This window comes from Myotis yumanensis, unplaced genomic scaffold (assembly GCF_028538775.1).
Source record: "Myotis yumanensis isolate MYYU_CA2020_CCGP unplaced genomic scaffold, mMyoYum1.0.hap1 SCAF_11, whole genome shotgun sequence".
NCBI lineage: Eukaryota > Metazoa > Chordata > Mammalia > Chiroptera > Vespertilionidae > Myotis > Myotis yumanensis.
Window position 1 is genome coordinate 2,176,365 of NW_027223762.1, and position 18,060 is coordinate 2,194,424.

Below are 18,060 nucleotides of genomic sequence, written 5' to 3' on the forward strand. Positions count from 1 at the left end.
CCGGAGTGATCGAAGTCACCGGAGCCGTGCAGACCCCTCCTCCGCACGCGGGTTCCCTCCCTCGAGGAGGCGCGGAAGGTCGGTGGTGTCTGCTCTCGGGGCAGGCGGCGGCGGGAGGGGGCAGGCGGGGTCAGAGGTGCCTGGCGACGCCCGGGACGACTCGGCCTCTTCCCCTCTGGGCCACCCAGGCCGCACTTCCTGCAGGGACCTCGGGAGGCGGGAGGCGGGGAACGGGCGGGGGCCGGCTCCTCCTGGGCGCCGCCTCCCGGCCTCTCCCACACCCGCAGGCCAGAGGCCACGGGTTCGGGGGGTGGGACCAGTGCTCGGCTCCCCCTCCCCCGCCCCCGCCTTAAATCCACGCGGGGCTGCGGCTGGGGCTGGGGCTGGGCCAGGGCGCCGCTCCGCCGAGAGTGCGCTGGAGGAGCTGGGGGCCAGCGGGGACCGGAGCAGGGGTCCCGCGCCGAGCGGCCAGCGGGGGCGTGGCCGGAGCGGCGGTCGGAGGGCGGGGCTCACTTGGGGGCGTGGCCGAGGCGGGTCCGCGGAAAACGAGCCCCGCCCCCGGCCGCGCGCCCCGCCCCCGGCCCCTCGCCCCGCCCCTCGCCGCCCCTCCGGGCCCCGCCCTCGCGTCCCTTCCTTCCCGGGGCTGGCAGGCGGGCCGCGGCGTCTGCGGGCGGCGGACGGGCGGGTGCCTCCGGCTCGCTCCCTCCCTCGCTGCCGGCTTCCTTTTGTTTTTCCGGACGGCGATGAGCTCCGGGCCGGTGCGGCGGCTGCGGGCGCGAGGAGGCCCGCGCTCCTAGCCACCCTTCCCGGCCTCAGCGCGCTAGTCCCGGGCGGCGGCCGGCGCCTACCCCCGCGCGGCGGCGCCCAACTTGGGCTCGGGAAGCCGGGGGACGCGTCCTGCCCTGGAGCAGGTAGGGAAGCGGCGGGCTGCGGGGCTCGGGGGGTGCGGGCTGGGGGGGGGGTACGCGCGTGTCGCACGCTCACACACACTGGCTCGCTACGTGTGAGTGTGTAAGCATGTGCATGTGAGTGTGTAAGCATGTGAGTGTGTAAGCATGTCCGTGCGTGTGGGTGTGTTGGGGGGGTTCCTGCGTTTCTCTGTGCGCTGGAGTCGTGGGAACCGGGGACGGTGGTGTGCCCTGGAGTGGCGTTTCCTCGTGGGGATCCGTGTGCACACATTTTGGGGGGCATTTGTGGATTGTGTGTCGGGGACAGTTGCCGGTGGGGACAGGTGCGGGGCGGGTGCCGAGTGGGAGCGGCTGTGCGTGGGGCTGGAGTGGCGGGTGGGCGTGGGCGGTCCAGCCCCGCGCTCGGAGCCCGGTGCCCGCCTGCCCCGCGCAATGCGGAGCCCCGAGCCGCCGGGGGACCGCTGGGGTCCCGGGGGCGGGCAAGGGCCTGGGGGGCAGCCCCACTAACCCCGCAGGTCCGCGCGGCCCACGTGGGTCGCCTGTGCGTTCGGACCGGGGGAGGGCCGTCTGCTTCCTCCTTCCCGGGCGGGGGCGGGGGGGCGGCGGACCGAGCTGTTTCCGAGCCAGGAGCCTGGCATCGCCGGGACCCGCACGCGCCCTGCGGACACGCCACCTCCCTGGGCTGTGAGTCGCTTCTCTGTCAAATTGGGGCAGCTGGTCCCTCGGGGTCTGCGGTGACAGGTCCAGGAGAACGCACTGGAGGCAGCGCCTGGCCCGGTGCCTGGCGCCAGTAGGTGCTGCGTTCATGGGATCGGAGTTTCTTTTTTAAACCTTTTTCCCCTTTATCCTGGGTGGGGCGCTTACATCCCCCCCTGTGCGCGTTTTGCGCCTCTCTCCCGGCCCTAACTTAACCGCGAAGCACGGAGATTGGAGAAAGTTTGGGGGCGCCGCCGCCTCCTCTTCGTCGCACCTCCGGGGCGCCTGCAGCAGCAGGAGCAGGAGTGAGCAGGAGCGAGCAGCGTGGACGCTGGCCCTGTTCCAGCCACGAAGGCCTTGGCGCCGAGTGGGGGCGCTTCTCCGGGGCGAGGCAGCCGCTGTGAGGAGCCCTTTTGTTCAACAAGTGCCTAGTCCTCGGGGAGTGCAGCTCGCGGAATCTGACAGCCATGGATGCAAGGGGCGCTCCCCGCAGGTGCAGGTGCAGGTTGATGGCGCCCCGGGCATCTGGCTGGGCCTGTTCCCCCTAGAGGAGGGTGTTTGCCAGGGTGGACACCCTCCCGCCCCACCCCACCCTCCCACCCTCCCCCTCCCATCAGCCTCGCAGGAGGCTGAGGGTTCCTGTGGGATCCTGCATCCTAGTCCCACACCTTAATTTAAACAACATTTAGCTTTGCCACCTGCTCCTTGCACCACTGAACTGCAGTGAGTGTGCACGCTGCGCTGCCCACCAGGCACCCTCAGAGTCCTGCCCACAGCACCGAAGCGCTTGCTCCGGCCCAGCAGGGCCATCTGGCAGCTGCCTTCTGCCAGGGCCAGCGATTCCTGCCCTCCCTGTGCTGTGGTTCCTTCCTCGCAGGACCCTGCCCAGTCTGAACACCAAAATAACCTCTCACCAGGGGAGCAGCCAGCCTCACGGTGCACGAGGCTCTCAAAATGGAGCTGGCGTGGCATGGGCAGGGGCGCTGGAACGGTGGCCACGGCCTCCTGCAGGTGTGCTGGTGGGGGGGTGGGGAGCGGTGGCTGGAGCCCTCTGCAGGCTTTCACGACCCAGCACAGCAAACTCCGGGTTGGTTCCTCTGACTTGTCTTCCCGGGGACGGAAGCTCTGAGCTCTCAGAGCGATGGCATGTCGGGGGGACAGAGTAAGCGAACTCCTCCCCCTGCTTGGGGTCAGGGCCACACGTAGGCTGCCACCTGCTTGGTAAAGGGATTTTATATCCTAGCAGAGAGGGATCTGAATCCTCTCTGCCCCATAACCAGGTTCAGTAATAGTATTTTTTAAAAATCTGTCTGGCTTTCTCAGAAGACAGACCAAAAGCTGGGTTATCTCCCTCCCCCCCCCCCCCCCCCCGTTAAAACCAGCCCCTTGTCTCACGCAAACCAGTATTTTGGCCTGGTTCAGTTTCTGCTCGGCTTTGGAAAGTGCCTGTAATTACTGAGCTCTTGAGGTTTTATTGAATAACGTGCCGAGAGAAGGCCCGGGGCTCTGCCTCCTGCTCGCCGGGAGCCGAGCGCCAGCCTGGCCCGTGACGCTTTCTGTCGGGTGGGAAATAGACGTCAGTGTGCCCTAATCGCTCGGGAGGCTTGGCTATGGGAATCGGGTGCCTGGAATCTCCTCTGACCTGAGAAACAAGAATTAGTCAAAACCCCAGAAGAACAGAGGTTTGCCCAAACTCTAGCCAACCCGTCCATTCATTCCCAGCAGTCCCTCCTGGAGAGAGACGGACAGGAATAAAAGCTGGGGCAGATTCCTTCGGAATTTACCGCATGCCCCCTTCTGGCCACCGGGCTGTGCAGAGCGAGAGCTCCAAGAGGGGCCAGGGCCGGCCTCCCCGGCCGCACACACCGGCCACACTTCTCCCTGGCGCTGCTGCGGATGGAGCTCCGTCCTGGCGAAGCGGCAGTGTTGTCTCCGGGGCTGCACCCACTGCCTCCGGGGCCCCGCGTGCACCGTTCCGAGGGTTGCCCTTCACATAAAAGACCGTGTGGAGTATCCGTGCCCTCCTTACTCCCGTGGTCCTGCCCCCAAACTTAGCCTAAGACCTGGTGCTGCCACTCATTGGTGGTAAAGTGCCGAGTTCCCAGCACCGACTCATGAACCCGTGCCAATCCAGGGTACTCACGCTCATTCCCAGAGCGCACTTGGCACCAAAAGTCAGCTGCTTGGCCGCTGAAGTGTTATCTGCACTGGGATCAGGTCTGCTTTAGGACTTCGCATTCCAGACGGCCCTAAATCATGCTGTTGGCGGTGGGGTAAGGCCGCCGCTTTCCGAGCTGCCAGCCCAGACTTGATGGGGGATTATGCGCCGTTTGCTGGTTTGTAGCACCTGGTGCCATTGCGAGGGGAAGGAGGGCGCTGTCCTGGTGCTCCGCGTGGGGACGCACCATTCGCCAGCCTCTGGTTGGGTTTCCTTCGCGTGTTCATGCCCACATGGCAGGCTGCACAGCTGGCATCTCATGTGGCCCTTTGGGTTGGGTTTCTAATTAGGGGATGACAGAGGGTAATTGTATCCGGAGATCGCGGAGCGGGCTTTGCCGTCTCTCGGTGCCACTGGCCCGCGGGGAGATGGTTTCTTTCAGATCCCAGCGTTGGAACCTCGTGGCGTGAGGCTTGAGGCTCCCGTCAGGCCATCAGTACCATTTGACAGGTGGTGCGCTGCTTGGGCCCTGGTGAGCCAGGTGCAGGCCTCAGGAATTCTGTTTTAATCACCCGAAGGCACAGTCCATCCTCTCCGAGGCCCGTCCTGCTGTGTCCTTTCAGGTCTAATTGAGTTTCTGAGGCAAAGCTTCATCCCTCTGCATTTCCGAGGCCTGACAACTGCAGCCGCCTCCCCAGCGAGCGGGCTCTCCTGCTGCTCAGCCTCCTTGCCCACCGCAGGCCGAAGGTGCCGTCTTGGGCTCTTTTCATGCTCCTCCCCCCCCCCCCCCCCCACTTGCTCACCCAGGGCTGCGCCTTCCCTGCACTCAGAGAGCCCGAGCTGCAGTACCGGCCAGCACAGCCCCTCCTGCCTCCTGGACGGGAAGTGGGAGAGTGAGGGATGAGTCTCTGGCCCTTGGCTAAGGAACGCTCAGGACTGTTCAGTGCTTCCTCCGTGGATAAAGCTGCCATGTTCCGCAGACAGGAAGAAGGCTGTGGGGGTTCCTGGCTCCCCTCCGGAAGTCTCCCCTGATTGCCTCTGCACCCCACTGCCCGCCAGACCCTTCCCTTGCTCTGTGTGCCCCTTAGCAAGGGGGGTGCCCCTGAGCTGGGGGCCGTGCTAAGTCAGGTGAGCAAGCCTGAGCTGTCCCAATGCTCAGACCCAACACCCACCCCCTTCCTCCATCCTCTGGGACGCACGGACACGCAGAGCCACACCGCCCCCATCACCAAAACCCCCCTTCTGCCTGTTGGCGCTGGCTCCCAGCTCCTCCCAGCTCCTCCCAGCTCCTCCCAGCTAGAGATCTGAGAGTGTTTGTGCTCTTTCCCCTCATCTAATGGGTCCCCTCCATGGCGCTGCCCCTCCCCATCCCTCCCCCCTCCCCTCCCCACGCCGTCCCTCCTGGGAGCAAAGCCTGCTCACCCTGGGCTGCAGCCCTGCTGCGGTTGGGTCAGTGTTTGAAACAGGTTGTCATCTCGCTCCCTGTCCACCACCCCCAGGTTCATTCTGTCCCTCTGAGCCCCGCTCTGTGCCTGTTCCTCCCTGGGCCTGGAGGGCTGGGCACAGGCCTCCTCCCTCCTGAGGGGGCGTGGATCTTGGACTGGGGGTGGGGAGAGCATCAAACAGCCGTGCGCTCCCCCCCCCCCCCCCCCGCCCCCCGACCGGGACTCCAGGAGGAACATGGGCCAAGCTGACACCCAGGATGAGAGCAGGTGTCTGGAGGGAGTGGGGACAGGGGCTCGGGCGGCACTGCCTCCCTCCCTCCCTCCCAGATTCATCTGTTAACCTCCTACTCATCCTTAAAGAAGGTGTTTTTAACTAACAGCTTTATTGAGATGCAATTTATATACCACGGAGTGTGCCCACCTTCAGTGCGTCCTCTGCTGCTCAAGTTTTTCTTTTCAAACTCAGGTGTTTTAGGCATGTTTTGACGCAGGCTGCAGTGCAAGGCGTGCGGTCTGAGTGGGTGTGCCAGGCTCCTGGAAGGGTGCCAGTGGGGGGGGTCACGATTTGGAGTTTGGGGAGCTGCCATTTTGGGTTGTCCCAGCTCATGTCTTCTGAGAAGCATCTCTCTGGTTCCTTGAAGAAGCCACGGTGACCATGAACTTGGGGGGAGGGGGCATGTACAAAGAGATGAGACTTAAGGAGGCCGGGACCCCCTCCCCTCCCACCTGGAGTGCTTGGAAGGTGTGTATTGAGTTCGGGTGCACGTGCACTAGGGTGCCTGTGGCTGTGGGACTCCTGGGGACGTTGGCAGAATTCGATTCTGTGCAGCGGCCTGTAGATCATAGTGTTCCCCTCACCCGCCCCCCCCCTCCCCCCCGGGGCAGCAAAATGCTCAGGATTCTGCTTCCTTCCTGTGCATTTAACAGACGTTTCCAGAAAATGGAATTGACCACAGCTCCCCGCCCTTCCCTGTCACTCCCATCCTTTCTCGCGGCTGCACGGTGATCCGCGTGTGGAGGGAAGTGAGAGAATCAATCACTAGGGTTTAAAAATGTCGTTTTCCACATTGTGCCGCTTTCTGTGTTTATGTGGCTGGAGAGTCACCCCGGCAGAGTGAGCGTGGATGTCCAGAAAAGCCTGCCCCACGCAGGACCGAGGCGGGTGGGGTGGTGGCTCCCTCTCCCCTCGCCGGAGCGTGGGGTGGCGGTGGCGGGAACCAGGCTTTCTTACAAATTCTTCAGTCGGGCGGTGCCAGTCTCATGCCTGACGCAGCCTGGTCAGTCACCAGGGGCCGGAGAACGTGCCGGCCACTTGGACTTCTTTCTTCTTCCCAGTAAGTAAAGAAGGCCTCAGCCCTGGCCGGTTTGGCTCAGTGGATAGAGCGTCGGCCTGCGGACTGAAGGGTCCTGGGTTCGATTCCGGTCAAGGGCATGTACCTTGGTTGCAGGCTCCCGGTCCTGGTCAGGGGCATGGGCCCTGGTTGGGGGCATGTGGGAGGCAACCAATTGATGTGTCTCTCACATCGATGTTTCCACCTGTCTCTTCCTCTCCCTTCCACTCTCTCTAAAAGTCAGTGGAAAAATATCCTCCCGTGAGGATTAAAAAGAAAAAGCAGAAGCGGCCTCAGGCGGAGGGTGAGGCCGGGCCTTGGGCAAGTGTGACCCACGTTCTCTGAAGACTGGATGAGGAATCGCTGCTTTCATTGGCGTATGTTCCTGGTGATGTCTCTGGCCTGACCTAAAAGGAGGAAGGCCGGGCTGCGTGTCCCAGAGCTGGCTGTGAGGTGACGCTCTGCATCGGGGATTATTTCACCTTGTGGGTGGGAGTGGGCGCGGGGAGATGCAGCACAGGCAACGAATTCCAGGTTCTCTGCAGGGCCCCGAGCCGAGCAGCGGTCTCACTGTGGCCCACAGCTCCTCCCCCTGTATCTTGTGGGCCAGCTACTGGCTTCCCAGTGCAACCACATCCTCACCTTCACCCTTTTTCTCATTATCACCGTCACCATTACTATCAGCACCGTCACCATCTCCATCATCACCATCACAACCATAATCACCATCACCATCATTATATTACAGTCATCGTCACCATCACCATCACCAACTACCGTCACCATTACCATTACCATCACCTCTATCACCATCATCACCATCACCATCACCAACTACTGTCACCATTACCATTACCATAATCTCTATCACCATCATCACCATCACCATCACCAACTACTGTCACCATTACCATTACCATAATCTCTATCACCATTACCACCATCACCATCACCAACTACTGTCACCATTACCATTACCATAATCTCTATCACCATCATCACCATCACCATCACCAACTACTGTCACCATTACCATTACCATCACCTCTATCACCATCATCACCATCACCATCACAACTACTGTCACCATTACCATTACCATAATCTCTATCACCATCATCACCATCACCATCACCAACTACTGTCATCATTACCATTACCATAATCTCTATCACCATCATCACCATCACCATCACCAACTACTGTCACCATTACCATTACCATAATCTCTATCACCATCATCACCATCACCAACTACTGTCACCATTACCATTACCATCACCTCTATCACCATCACCACCATCACCAACTACTGTCACCATTACCATTACCATCACCTCTGTCACCATCACCACTACAGCCATCATTACCATTGTCACCATTACATCACCATCACCAACTACTGTCACCATTACCATCACCCCTATCACCACCATCACCATCATCACCGCTACCATCGTCATCACCAAGTCTCAGCATTCCTTTCCAACCTTTGTGCGTGGCATCACAGAGCCCATTGATGCTGAATTAGCTCTTTGTTGCCAAGGGTGGGATGGTGCAGGGCACTACTGTTAGGGGGGTAACGAGGGGATGACCAGTAAGGTAGGGAACCCAAATGGGTAGATGATAGAATGTTACTCTGAAAAGTGGCCTCATGAGAATGATCTGGAAGATTCTTGGAGAATCCCAGCTCTGGTGGTTAGTTTTATGTCAACTTGACTGGGCTAAGGGATGCCCAGAGAGCTGGTAAACATGCTTTCTGGTTTGTCTGTGAGGGCATCTCAGGAAGAAATGAACATTTGAAGCAGTGGACTGAGTCAGGGTCACTGTTACCAGAGCGGTGCCCCCCACCGGTCTGGTGGGGGCCTGAGCAGAACCGAAAGACGGAGGGAGCAGGACTTGGCTTGTCTGCTTGGGTCTGGCCCCTGAGCAGAGGGGCTTGCTTTGCAGCGCGGGTGTGCTGGGAGTCAGCGCAGTAGGGCTGCTCTGTGCTCATGCTGGCGGCGGGTGTCTTACACAATAAAACTGCAGGACAGCGGTCGGGGAGCCACGCAGGCTCGAGGGTTGGCGGAGTGACCGCCATTAGTGTCTGGCTTTCTCGTGACCTGGGTGGCTTTTTTTCTCCATCTCAGTTTCCTCATTTGTCAGACGGAGCTTAGGGCTAGACAACCTCCAGATTCTGTCAGCTCGACACCGCAGGACCGATGGTTAAAAATGTGCACTTGAGTTGTAGGGGGCATCCAGCCTAAAGCACAGAGAGCGTTTTCCTGGCTAAGCTGACTGCAGAGAAAACGCACCTCCTAGAAAGCACAGATGCCTTAGCAACTGCTGCCTTAAGAGCCGGCATTGTAAGTCAGAAGAAACGGATAATACTGAGGAACCAATTAGTGGGCTCAGATTAGACGGAAGGAGTAGAGGGTCCTGAAGTCATGGTGGTGAACTCTGTGTGTTTCATCCGCCCACCCGTCCATGCAGCACCTTCTTACAATTCCCTGGGCCGGGAGTGGTGCTGTGTGCTGAGGCACCCGAGATCGAGAGATGGGCTCGTGGTATGAAGGAGGTGAGTGCTGGGGGGAGGGGGGGCATGGCTGTCGGGGGGCCATGCGCTGTGGGAGCACAGGGGGCCGGTGGGGCTCGCTTGGGGCCGGAGAGCCGGGCCATCTGCGGAAGCTGCTTGCAGCGCCTTAAGAGGACACTGGCCAGAAACCCCAGCCCGAGGCGTGGCCCTCCCCGGGGGCTGATGCAATTCTGTTCTTCCTGGGAGGTCTCAGCGCTGAGGACCGAAGAAGCCGGTGGGCTGAACTTCTTGTTTTGACTCCGTGTGAGTTAGAGAAAAAAGAAGTCGGAACTAGGGAGTGTTGTGGAAGACACAGCCCTGTATTCTTTTCGGACAGAAGTGTAAGTGCTCATGCCAACGCCGGGCCAGGTTCCGCCTCCAGTTGGTCTCTTTCATAACTTACTAAGGATTCCATGACAGGAGGACACGTGTCAGAGCAGGCGAGTAGGAACTTGCGAAAGGAGTTGAAAATAAGTAATTCAAACATTTCTCCAAAGTAGGGAGCTGAGAAGGAAACGCAGCTTCGTTTCAGTTCCATTTGGGAGGAAATGGACGGGAAGGGAGGAGACGGAACGGCTGGCAGCGGTGGAGTCTGGTGGGGTCACGAGGGGCTTCTCCGTCCTGCTTTCTCGTCTTCCTCTAAATTCCAAATGTTCACCGATGGGCATGCATTACGTTTGCACTCAGGGTAAAAAAAAGGCTTTTAAAAGGAATCCAAGAGCACATGCCTCTGATAACCTCGTTTACTCTCTGTTTGCTTAGCCAACTCCCTTTGCAGTCAGACTGGCTGGAACCGCACATTCCATGCTTGCGGTGGTTGAAGGAGTGGGAATGTATCATGATGCATCATTAGGATTTCTTTGTGCATCATTGCAATTTGTTAATCTCATCTGAATTCAATACTGAGCAATCCCATTAACAGGGATATAAAGAAAAACGTTCCGTGTCTCCCAAGAAACTCACCATTTCAACATGGCGGAGGGTGGAGTTAGTATACGGGCGAGACTGTGTTTCTTCTTTTTCCTGTGCTTGAATCCGGGCATTTTCTTGGCTTCTTGCCCTGGAAGGGGCCTTCCTGGCTCAGGCTGGGTTAACCTTGTGTATGTCCCTGAGGTGACGGGGTGTCCGAGCCCAGCTGCCCCTGCATCCGTCTTTTCTCATCACCAGTGTCACGCCGTGGCCCTGTTCCAGGACTCATCTCCTTATTGTTTGTCCAGCAGGTGATGCTTTTCAGCTCCCTTTTTATTGATTGATTGATCTGAGAGCGAGGGGAATGGGGAGAGAGAGGAGGAGGAAGGGGGTGGGGCATCGATTTGTTGTCCTGCTTATGCACGCACTCTGGTTGACGCTTGTGTGTCCTGACCGGGGATCAAACCTGCAGCCTTGGTGTATGAGGATGACGCTCCAACCACTGAGCTGCTGGCCGGGCCTTCAGCTCCCTTTTTGAAAGTAACGTTTTCTGTTCCCCATCCGGCCCTTCCTTCCCGACCCTTGAGGGCGAGACGGCTGGTCCTTAGCTCCTGTGAGTTGGAGGACCCCCGGGAGCGATCCTTCTCGCATCCCGGTGCTGCTGCTGCTTCTGACCTGGAGTCCATATTGGGCTGGCATTGACCTTTGGGCTGACCGTGGGCTGACGACATCGGGCAGACGGTCCTTATTCACTGGCTGAGAAGCAGGGCCCTCTGAGCTCTCGAGGGAGCCATTGCTGACTCGGTGGCATCCCTCCAAAGGCTCCCCAGGCTGTTCTCCCGTCGTTTTTCAGGGATTTAACCTGCCTGCGTCCCAGCGAGGGAGTCGGAGGCAGGAAGTCATGAGAGCGAGGCCAGCCGTCAGAGAAACTGGCTAATAGGGAAGATTCATTTCAGGGCAAGCGAAGGAGAGAGGTGCTTGGGGACCGGGCTGTCTCTCCAGGCAAATAATATTGCTATAAACCGAAACCCCGAGGCTGCCTTTGCTACGGGCTCAGTGATTGCTTATAGCTTTTGGGATTCGAATTTTTTTAAAAAAATCGCGTCGTTATATGAAGGTCTCGGGCACGATTCCCAGTGGCGGTGTGCTCCCCGTCCCCCATCGGGGCACCGGGGGGTGGGGGCCACCAGTTGATGTGCCTCTCTCACATCCATGTTTCTCTCTCCCCTTTCTTCCTCCCTCCCTCTGAAAAGCAATGGGAAAAATCTCCTCCCGTGAGGATGAACAAAAGTAAACAGATAAATAAGTAAAAGAAAGGAAGAAACGTAACTGTCAGCAACATCCCATACTCATCCCATAAGTGATTCCAGGAGCTTCATCCTAAGGAAACCATGTTTTAAAAAGCGAATATGGCCCCAGTGTTCAGGAACTGAAAGCCGGTCCTCAGGTGTTTGCAGGGCTCCCCGGAGAAGCAGGAGGGCAGTTCTGCTGCTGGAAACAGGTAGGTTGCCATGGCGCCCGGGCGCGTCCCTGCGGGCGCGTCCTGCGGTGCCCGGGTCTGCCAGGTGCCCCGCAAAAGGAACGAGCCTCCGCTACGTGGTCTCCCTGAAGTTCTGTGCGCCGGTTCCATTTTCTAAACAAGGTCGTCTGTGTTCGTTGACTTGGAGTGGTTTCTGACATAATTGTGCCCTCTGCTCTGTTTGCTCAATTATTAACTGCCCCCCCCCCCGCCCCCACCTCTCGCCAGAACACTCACAGGCATCGAGGGAACGCCTACCCAGAACACAACCGGAACAAACTCTGCTCGCAAAGCCGCACGCTCCCGTCAGTGTGCGATGCCCAGCCCGCGTAGGCCAGCGGTTGCGTGGCACAGACCACGCCTGCTCTGGGGACACACGGTGAACCAGATTATCGGGGGGCCCCGCCCTCATACAACTTGTACTGTGGTTGTGACCCAAGCAAACAGCGGAACCCAAGGAGGGCCATGGGCTGACCTGCTCCCAGTGTGCCCCCAGCCACCCTTGGCTGAGGATCCCTTGCAGTCCGTGGGGTGAAGGCCGGGCCTTGCTGGAGGGGTGCTATACCGACTGTTTCGTTGGTCTGTTCTTATTTTTTTAATGCATTTTTATTGATTTCAGAGAGGAAGGGAGAGAGCGAGAAACATCAATGTTGAGAGAGAATCATTGATTGGCTGCCTCCTGTATGCAACCTGGGCCTGTGCCCTGACCAGGAATCGAACCCGGGGCCCTTCAGTCTGCAGGCCGATGCTCTACCACTGAGCCACACTGACCAGGGTGAGATATCTCTTCTTGGTGCAGGGCTGACTGCGCACTGTCTGACGGTCAGTGATCAGACTTCTTTCTAAAGGAAAAGGCACCTCTGTGACCCTGCCCCTGTCCTCTCCCCTCCCCGAGGCACTGCCTTCCCCACGCAGGGCCCAGGGCCCCGCCCGGCACCGCGCTGAGCGCCTGGCACCGCCCTGTGCGTCCTGGTCTGTGGAATGGGAATGACAGCCGCCGGCAGGACTCACTAGAGCAGCCGGGAGACTCCGGGATACTCTGCGATGCCTCACCCCGGCACCATCTCCTTCGCCAGCGCCCTCGGTTAACCCCAAAAGGAAACGGGTTAACATTCCTATTGCTCAGCCATCCCCCCCACAGCGCCTTCTGCCTGCCAGGCGGGGGAGGGCCGGCTGCTGTGTGCTGGGCCTGGGACTTTCTGCTCCATGACAAGCACTTGTCAGATACAGTCAGCTTAGCTCCAGTCAGAGCCTGTGCTTAGCAAGCAGCTCCCCTAAACCCGCCCCGGGGTTACAGCCAAGGGGTGGTCCCCTGTAGCAGGGGGGTGGGGTGGGGACTTGGGTGTGAAACTCTCAGGGACTTGTTCACTTGACCTGCGCCTGCAGAGTGCTCCCCGTAGTGGGTGGTGTGGGAAAGAACGAATCGTGATTCTCGCGCCATTATTGGAGGAGGGGGACACGTGCTGACCCTCCTGCCTCAGGTTCTCTGGCTCCTTGCACCCTCCCACATCGCCCTCCGGGCTCCCAGCCTTGCTCAGGGATTGCCTCCACCAGGAAGCCCCCCGGGCCTGCTCTGCCCCCCCTGCTTTTCCTGGTACACTGCTGCCCAGGCTCCACAGCCCATCACCTCCCCACAGGGGTCTCCTCTCTCCTCCCAGCTGGGGCCTCCCAGGGGTGGTGACTCTGTGTTGAATAGTCGCTGTTTAAGCAGAGACTGGGGCTGGGAAGAGGATCCCCAAGTCGGCAAAGCTCCACTCACTCACTCACTCACTCACATAGCGCCTCCTGTGTGCCGACTCTGTGTTAAGATTGATCCAGGCAGCCGGCAGTGGTCGAGCATCTACCTATGAACCAGGAGGGCACAGGCCGGGGTCGCGGGCTCGATCCCCAGTGTGGGGTGTGCAGGAGGCAGCCAGTCAGTGATTCTCTCTCATCACTGATGTTTCTATCTCTCTCTTCCTCTCCCTTCCTCTCTAGAATAAATATATACTAGGATATATATAAAAAGAATGACCTAGGCCAGTGGTCGGCAAACTGCGGCTCGCAAGCCACATGCGGCTCTTTGGCCCCTTGAGTGTGGCTCTTCCACAAAATACCGACTTCTGCCACGAAGTTTCTTTCTTTCTTTTTTTAAAAATATATTTTATTGATTTTTTACAGAGAGGAAGGGAGAGGGATAGAGAGTCAGAAACATCGATCAGCTGCCTCCTGCGCACCCCCTACTGGGGATATGCCCGCAGCCAAGGTACATGCCCTTGACCAGAATCGAACCTGGGACCCTTGAGTCCGCAGGCCGACGCTCTACCCACTGAACCAAACCAGTTAGGGCATCTGCCACGAAGTTTCAATCGCACTGTACATGCGCACCCGCACGTGGTATTTTGTGGAAGAGCCACACTCAAGGGCCCAAAGAGCCGCATGTGGCTTGTGAGCCGCAGTTTGCTGACCACTGGCTAGGCAGAATCCTGCCATCGCTGGGCTTCTGTTTCTAGCTGGGACCAACAGACAGTGAGCTAAATAGGTCGATAATGTAGGGCCAATGTAGTAATACTTAGGAGGTGATAAGCCTGGAAAAAAATAAATGAGTGAAGGGTGGGAGTATCAGACAGGGGATGGGTGAGGATGAATCATCAACAGGGTGGTCAGAGAAAGCCTCATGAGAGGGGGGCATCTGAGCAAAGAAAGGCTGGGAAGAAACGGGGAGTCAGCCGCGTGGAAGCTGGGCAGGAGGACAGCGGGATCGGGAACAGCACGTCGGGGCCCCTCTGCTCAGAGGCGGGACGACTGACGGCTTCGCCCTCCGGCCGGGAGAACGCAGTGAGGCGTTCCTTCGAGGCGGCTGCCTGCTCTCCCGTCCCAGCTCCGCCCTGAGTAAGCAGCTGAGTCCCAGGCACAGGCTCCCGGCCCGGTCCTCGGCCCTGCCTGGAAAGCAGATGTCCTTCTGGAAGTAGGGCAGCCGGCCGTAACCTCGCGGCTGGATTCACGTGGTAAGGCCGGTGGAGCAGGAGACGTGGTTTCTGGTGGCGTTCTTGAGCCACTGCCGAGCCCCGGGCACAAAGAAAACCCCGCCTTGTCTCAGCTGCTGCCTTTGGGTCTCGTGTTGATGGAATATCCAAACCGAATAGCCCACGTGTTCCCAAGTCCCCGTGACAGACCCAGGCCTGGCTGACATTCTGGCCCCTGCTCAGCTCTCCCTCCCTCCGTCCTGTCTAACTGGTCTCTGGGTTAGTCATTAAGATTAGATCCCAGCCGGCCGGCGTGGCTCAGGGGTTGAGCACTGACCCATGAACCAGGAGGTCACGGTTCGATTCCCGGTCAGGGCACAGGCCTGGGTTGCGGGCTCGATCCCCAGTGTGGGGCGTGCAGGAGGCAGCCAATCCATGATTCTCTCTCATCACTGGTGTTTCTGTCTCTCTCTCCCCCTCCCTTCCTTTCTGAAAGCACTTAAAAAAAAAAAAGGAAAAAACAAAGATAAGATCCCCAGACCCATCGCAGCCTGTGCTGCACTCACTGTCACCTGCCCACATTACTGTCCGTTCCCAGGGGTCTCCGGCACCCCTGTCCCCCAGCCCCATTCCCCACACGGACCCAGCGTGAGCCTTCTCAGATGTACTCGCTCACACTGCCCAATGCTCTCAGGCCCTCGCTGCCAGAACAGAGTCCACATGCTAAGCGTGGCCTGAAAGCCCTCCCCGTGGCGCCTTACTGCTCATCACACTCCTCTCCCCCCACCTGACGGCTGAACTCGCTGATTGGCAGCTCCTGTCACCCTTTGGGTCCTCTGGGCCTTTGCACAGGCTGTTCCTTCTGGGAATCACTAAGCCCCGCTCCCCACTCTCCCACACCTGGTGAGCACCCCACAGCCTTCTAGAAGCAGCAGGGCTCCTCCTGCCCGCGGATCCCTGTTCCCTGCCTGAGCCCGTGCTCCTGACCTCGGCCGTCCTGGTACAGCAGCTGTGGGTGGGGGGTGGGGGGGAATAGCATTGAAAAACACACGTCTTTCTTCCCCGTCGACAGACCAGCCACGTTCCTGTTCGTCCCCCTGTCCGCGTGGGGCTTTGCCTCAGGACTGTAACTGGCCCGGCAGCAGTGGATGTTCAGTGGAATGGGGTGTGTGTGCGAGCGCGCCTGCCTGAGGCAGTCACAGGGGTTGGTTGCCAGGTGAGACCCCTCCCCTCCCACTGGCACCCCTTATCTTTACCAGCCCAGAAGTGTGCCCCCTCTCTAGGCAGGAACCATCCTCACTTGTAAGGAAAATAGTAAGCACTCAGGTAACGGGCACTGTCCACTGTCCGGGGTGCTGGTCGCACCGGAGCCCCGATGGGAGCGTTAGCCCAAGGGATTCCCAGCCCACGCATCATCGCTCAGCAGGTGGGTCCTCAGTGCCTACTCTTTGCCAGGTTTCTTCTAGGCGCGGGGATGCGTCCATGGAAAACCAACCCCCAAACCAAAACCCGTGCCCCCCCTCGCACACCTTGTGCTCGTGCACTCAAAGCATTCGCATCTTTAATGTTACAACGTGAGGCACGGAGTCCACAGTGACTCTCAGCAGGCAGGAGGGCCTGCCGTCGTCTCAGAGAAAAAGGAGGACTAGCAAATCGTGCTTCCAGTCAGTGAAGAATTCTCCCAAACGCAAGAGCTTTAAATTACTTGCTTTCACCTTGCCGTGAAGGGCCCCCTCTCCTAAGAACTCGCTCACTCTGTTGTTATGTAAAAGCAAATTAAAATAAATTAGAATGCAAATACCATTTCATTGTAATGTTAATTTTGAGGACTGGACCGATTCAGGGTTGTGGAAATGCCAAAGTTGTTAAGACTTTGGTTGCCATGGTGACGGTACTATCCAGCGAGCGGTCTGCGATTCAGAAATTCCTCCTGGGCTTGGCTCCAGCTCCGGCGGCCTTTCTCCGGCTGGGCTGGGACTCTCTGCAGTCTGGTCTGGGTTCAGAAGAGCCACTGCCTCCCTGCCTCAGTTTCCCAGGAGCGTCACAGACATCTAGCACATGTCAGAAGTCGCCGCCCTGAGTTTTGGGATTGCTGGTTGGCCTGCGGGCTTGTGGCCTGCTTGGTCTTGCCGTACCTGTCACCGACTTTGGTGGAAATAGAGGTCTTTATCGTCTTGGCTCACAGCCGGTGGGTAACCAGCCCAGGCCCTGTTTGTTTTCTTTGGGGTGTATGTGTGTGTGTAGAGGGGTCGTTAGGGTGACCTCTGAGCGCTAATGATACCGTTGTGGTTCGCTGGTTATTAGTGACAGGGAAGGAGCAAAGGGGGAGGGAGGCCTTACCGACATGCCACGCGGGCACTTCACCAGGACGCTGCAGTGCCCCTCTCCCCAGGGATCCAACAGAGGGGAGGTGGAAGGACGCCCAGTGAAGTTGGGGAGACCAGGGAAGGTGCTTGCTGTCAGTCACACCTGGGAGCAGAGGTCCTTGGCCAGAATGGATGTGGCCACTGCGTGCGCTTGGCAACGTGGGGACACGTAATCCCCCAAGGAGGGAGTTCACTCTCTTGGTTCCTCTTGGGAAGCTCGGGGCTCGGGGCTCGGGGCTCGGGGCTCGGGCGTGCCCTCTTGCTTTGGCCTCTAAGCCCACGGCCGTGTGGGCCGCACGCAGTGGGCTCATGGCCTGCAGCTGGCCTGGTGCTGGACTGGACCCGGCTTGGATTTAGCTCCACAGAACTTCGTCTGGGACTGGACTGAGGGAGATGGGGCTTTGGAAACCCAGGGGGTAACTCCACGGAAATAAAGCTTCCTCCTGTCCCTCATCCTCTCGTGCAGCAGCAGGGGAGACAGCCCCGCTCCCCTCCGATGACACTGCTAGCCCGTCAGCTGCCACCGGCACCTTCTCTCCGAGCTCTTCTCTGGGCCATACTTGTCTTACAGATGTGGAAGCTGGGGTTCCGCTGGGGCCTGCCGGAGGTCTCAGGCTCTGAGGTGGCCGCCCCAGGAGGGGTGCAGGCTCCTGAGCTGGGCTGAGCTGGCTTTCCTGCACCCGCTTCCTCAGAGGGCTGCTCAGAGCTGGGCCCTGAGACCTGAGGGCCAGCGCCTGGCTGCCCAGGCCTCAGTTCCCGCCAGGCCCGGAGCCGCCATGCGGTCCTGGGATGTCTGCGCGGGGAGCTTCCTAACTAGCACGGGTTCTAGGTGCCCCGAGCTGGGGCTGCAGTGCCTCTGCCCTCCTGGCTGGGAGGAGGCCAGGCTGGCTGCGCAGGGCCCCCTGGCACTGTCCCTGCCCCTGGTCCTGCCGAATTGGGGCTAATTAGTGCCTCTGTGGGGCTGTACTCCGAGATCCCACTGCCTTTTTCTGCTGGGGGTGGGCAGGGGCGGAGGGAGGCGGGGGTTGGGCATCATGAAGCAGATGGGGAGCTTTAAAGCTCCGTGCGGGAAATAGGTCATTGCCCTGACCTTTAACCCTTGGCAGAGCCGGCCTAGCGTCCGCCTGGACGGGAGGCCCTGGGGAACGCAGAGCCCTGCCGTCGGAGACGGAGATGGATGTCGCCGAGGGAGGGCCGCCCTCTGCCCTCCCTGCAGTGGCCGGGCC

General features: G+C 59.4%; 1 protein-coding gene across 1 annotated transcript in view; it reads left to right on the plus strand.

Moving 5' to 3' along the window:
- The first annotated feature begins 652 nt into the window (after positions 1 to 652).
- Positions 653 to 18,060, plus strand: part of HPCAL1 (hippocalcin like 1) — a 67,003-nt gene continuing 49,595 nt past the window's right edge. The window contains exon 1 of the mRNA XM_070428673.1: positions 653 to 911. The gene's annotated coding sequence lies outside the window, so the exon portion shown is untranslated. The remainder of the gene's footprint in view (positions 912 to 18,060) is intronic.